Source organism: Trachypithecus francoisi, unplaced genomic scaffold, assembly GCF_009764315.1.
Source record: "Trachypithecus francoisi isolate TF-2019V2 unplaced genomic scaffold, Tfra_2.0 Contig01474, whole genome shotgun sequence".
NCBI lineage: Eukaryota > Metazoa > Chordata > Mammalia > Primates > Cercopithecidae > Trachypithecus > Trachypithecus francoisi.
In genome coordinates this window covers 17,131,389-17,136,697 of record NW_022681435.1, presented here as the reverse complement: position 1 = coordinate 17,136,697, position 5,309 = coordinate 17,131,389, and positions in this window count along the sequence as shown.

Genomic DNA, 5,309 nt, shown 5'->3' with positions numbered 1-5,309 from the left:
TACTTACACACATTTTTTTAGTTCAAAAGAAAGTTGCAAATGACTTTGAAGGGATAGGAAAATGAAATGAAGCATAGGCATATTAACTTGAAGTTGGAATAAAACTGTTCTTCCTTCATGGAAATGCCAATACTGGAAAAAGGAGAGTAGGGAGAAGAGGAGAGTAGGAGGGGAGAAGTGTGGACAGTTATCATTCCCATAAGAGAGGGAGGAAGCTGGCTGACATGGGCACCAGCATAAAGGTAAGAAATTCAAGAACAATACTCAGCAGAAAAGTGATTGGGGAGTAATTTGTCTCCATGTGATGAAACCCACAAATAAATCTATCTCAGACTCTGCTCTGGAGAAACAATAATAATAATAACCATAGGAATAATGATGATGTAGCAATAAGAACACCAAGAAGAGCACCAATAATTTTAGTGTTCCTTAATGATTTGTAAGCATAGGCCCATATCTGTTGTTTCCATGATTCAAATGTAAAGAACACCTTCCCACAGTCAAAAAAAAATCCACAGGTGAAATTCAAATGAACTTACTTCACCTTGGTAACATCACCTGATACTCATTAAAAAGAGAGACAAGAAAACCCAATCCTCTTCAGATGTGATTATCCTCAATCAGTAGATGCTAGTCTTCCACAGGTGAAATTCATCTCAGTGTGACCTCACTCTAAAGGTATTACCAAAGCACTGATTAAACAAGATAGTAAATATTAGAAAAACAACACCAAAAACAAGAACAGATTTAGATGTTACACTTTAGAGTTATCAGAGTAAAACATTATTGTAAATAAAATATTGAAAGGCACAAACAATGAAACTGTAAAATTAACTAAGCAATAAAATATCAAAAAAGTTAGAGACATTTGAAGAACTAAAAGATGTATTAAATATGTATGTGTATATGTGTTCTTGAAATACATATATAATTGAACATATATGTGTATATGTCTATATAATTGAAATGAAAATTTTAATAGGTATGTTACACACCAGTTAAGGCACCTGAAAAGATTATTGAATGAACAATAGAATTGTAAAAATTATTAGATGTTGTGTAGAAAAATAAAGATATAAAAATATGATTGTGATTGAGGGACTTGAGGATAGAAAAAGAAGGTCTAGCATATGTCTAATAGGAGTCATAAAGGAGAGAGAGGGAAGGAATTTTTAGGAGAGATAATGGATGGAAGTTATCATGAAGTAAAGAAAAATACAAATTCAAATATACAGAAAGTAGAATGTATACCAAGTGGTCAGATACTGGGGATATTCTAAAGTCACAAGATTTGTTAATGGATTGGATGTTTTGTGTGGGAGAGAGAGAAAAATCAATGGAAATAAGAAGGATTTGGAAGTATGGTAGCATTCTCAACCAACAGGGAGAAGCAGTGTCATTGCAAATTTGGGAGGCAAATCCAGGGATCTGTTGTATTTCTTTGTGTTTCTTTTACTCTCTTTCTCTGTCTATGTCCCTCCCTCCCTCCTTCTATCTGACTACCCTTGCATAGAACACATATGAACTCAGTTCATTTGGAGTGAAAGGGCTTCAATGTATAATAGAAAGGTGTGTTCCTGAATAGGTAGCATTGCTGTCTCTTTCAAATATACATGTCTTTCCCTTTTCCTCGCTTTCTTGTCCTTCCTGGGACTGTCAGCACACTGTAAACAGAACCTGTATTAGACATCTGCGCTGCCTTCATTGCCCGGCTAGAAGACTTGGATGGCTGCAGAAGGCTCACTGCTTCTGCTCTTTCCCCAGAAAGCCTCTAACGACATGGCACTCAGACTGCCCCCTTTAAAAGTGCGGCTACTGTAACTCTTTTGTACAGAATCCTCCACACCTATTTGCTCAGGTCATATCCCCATCTTCTTGGTAGCTCACAGGACCAGCCATGAGGTGGCCCTGTTAACTGCTGGTCCTCATCTGCTGTTCTGCCCCTTGCTTACTTGCTCCCCTTAGGCCAGCCGTTTCTGAAACGTTCCAGGTATTCTCTTATCTTGGGACCTTTGTTTCAGGTTGTTCTACTGCCTGAAAACTTCTTCCAGATGCCCTCTGTGCTCACTGCCCAGTTAAATTCAGCTTGTGCTAAAATACCTCCACCTCAAGGGTGTTGCCAATGACCACACTAGTTAGTATTCCAAGCATTCCACATGCTTCCGGCCCCTCTTCTGTGCTCTACTTTTAGTTTTTGCCTTTGCACATGTTAATTCCTATATATTATTATATGCACTATTATTAAGTGTGTCATCCTTTCATCAAAATGTATGGTCCAAGGACCAGAATGTGTGCTCGTTTTAAATAATGAAAATGTACAGCTTTAAGTAATTACCAGAGGCATGCCTGAAACACATGGACACAAGAAATCCAGTCATGAACTTACTTTTCCCAACATTTATTACAGGTTTATGTATCATCAAATGGTTATAAATAACTGAAAAGCACAGTAGAGGACTGGTTACTTAAATTATAGATCCTCCATGCAATAGGAAATCATATCTTCATTAAAAATGATCAGGTAGCTCTAATTATGGTGTATGGAACATCACCAAGACATATGGGCAGCCAAAAATAAATACGTAAATAAATAAAGTAATACACAGAGCAATATGTATTGTACGTTACAATTCCATGTGTATATAAATGATATTCATGATATATTGTTTGTAGCAGTGGTGGCCGTCAGAGCAAGCAAACCGTCTGTCTGGGGGACAAGTAAAGAGGAGGGACTTCCTACATTTTTACCACATAAATGTAATTGCTATAAAACAAGGAATTGGATGTAATGCTAAAAAATAAATAACTAAATTGGAGCAGAAGCTGCTTGCTTTTACGTGTGTGTGTGTGTATATGAATTTGATGTAATGACTAAAACATATACACCTAAATTGGAGCAGAAGCTACTTGCTTTTAAATGTGTGTGTGTATATATATATATATAAAGTTATATATAAATATATATACATATATAACATTTATACAGATTTTAAAAGTTTTAAAAGATCCAACCATGCTCTTTTTCCTGAAAAACTTAGATCTTCTAGTATTGGAAGAAAAGTAGCTACCTTGAATATCTCCAGAGTACCCCACATCCGCCTCCCCCAACCACACCCTCATCCCTCCTAGGGATGTGCCATGATTTAAGTAGGTTTTCCCTTGTAAGGATAAACAAATTATTTTCTAGCACCTTTTTATCTGTTTAAGAGAAATACACACACACACACACACACACACAATATTAACCTTCATCAGGACTTTCTGGTTATACTGCTTATTTTTCTACGTTGTGTGTTTCGTGGGCATATTTACAATCAAATATACCATTAGGCTTTGATATCTATTTTTCTCTTGCTCAATCTGGTATCTAGATGTCATTATCCAAATCTATCTTGTGATGTTACCATCCTTATGCAAAGCCCCACGCAAAGTGGGTCTGCACACTCTTTGTCTTTGTGTGGCATATTGATGTTGTATCACAGAAGGCACAGCATAAAACTGAAAGGAAGAACAGGTCAACCATTCGATAGTGAGCTTGCATTCAGGTCAAATAACATATTCGTTCTGAATACTAAGGACCAATTTATTGTGTAATTGTGAGCTCATTGTAAACACCCAAACCTTTTGCTTCTCTTCCATCATAAATAAATCACGTTTTCATTCATTCAGCCAGCCACTTAGGACTTATAAGGCAATATTTAACTTCAAGACAGTTGTCCTCTCGGGCCTAGTTGCAATCCTCCTGTTGTTTCTTAATCCTGGGAAAGATCCGCTGAGGATTTCCACTAGGGCTACTAAAACCTCTCCCTTACAGGTGTGTTTCTGTTAAGGCCCATGCTGTGCTTTTCAAGGAGGTGCATGGGCAATACATGCAGTTGCCTTTTAATGTGAATGGGAGATGCAAGAGCATTTGGCCAGCAGTCAGGAAACTGGAGTTCTTACACTAGGACCCTGACACTGAATGGTCATATATTTTGGGAAAGTCTGTAAGAACCCTGGATCTCCTTATGTGAAAATAGTTCAGCTAACTGCATCATTTGCAAGACTTAAGTTCTAAAATTTTGTGAACATCTATGTAGAAGCTTGTATATGTAAGATAACTTAATTCTTAGGAGAGTGTCTCACTTTTTTTTCCTAGGACTGCCATAACAAAGCACTACAAATGGGGTGGCTTAAAGCAACAGAAATTTATTCTCTTGAAGTTCTGGAGGGTAGAATTCCAACACGAGCCTGTGGGCAAGGCCGTGCTCTCTCTGAAGGCTCTAGGAGAGAATTGATTCCATGTTTTTCACTTGGCTCCTGGTGTTGTCAATCATCCTTAGCATCCCTCAGCTTGTAGACACATTAGTCCCTCCTTCTGTCATCACAAGATATTGTGTGTGTGTGTGTGTGTGTTTACAACTGTGTGTGTGTGTAGGTCTTTTATGCTCTTCTTACAAGGATGCCGGTCATGGTGGATAAAGGACCCACCCTACTCCAGTACAACCTAATCTTACATCTGAATTTCAACCAAGTAAGGTCAAATTCACAGCTAGCAGGGACTATGATTTCAACATGTTTTGTGGGGTACAAAGTTCAGCCAATAACAGGGAGTACAGCTAATATCACATACTTCTCCATGTATACTTTTTAAACCAGATGCTCAGCAGGTAATGCAGTCAGTTTGTCAATCCAATATTCTCAGAAACCCAAATATAGGCAATTGGAATTGGTAAACCTGAAAATCCCAAAGTCACAAACAGTATTATCTGTCATTCCTCTGTATTTTATAAGAAAAAATGTGCCTCTCAAAAATATTGCTTCTTCAGGAAAATACATTGAAATGGATACATAAAAAGAAGACAGATCCCATATCAGATATTATTGTAGGAAATTCAAAAATCTTTCTCACACATAAATATCTGAGGAAACAATTGACTTTCTTTAACAAAATTACAAACTCCATAAAGTTTGGATGATATAATTATAAAGAATATTTTGTAGTTCTTGATAAATAATGCTTATGGAATGTATTCACTGGATAAATTTAGATTTATATGAATACATTTCAATTTATCCCTGAAAAGTAGCATTATAGTAATCTTAATTCTAATACTTATAATCTAACAAGTAAATATTAAATGAATTCATTCTCTTGTTACCGACAATGGATAGAGTGCCTGTTTGATGTTTGTTCAGAGTTGTCCTACTTAAGCTAGTAACAAAAAGTTGTATACTTTTTACGGTGGCTCACACCTGTAATCCCAGCACTTTGGGAGGCCGAGGAGGGTGGATCACCTGAGGTCGGGAGATCAAGACCAGCCTGGCCA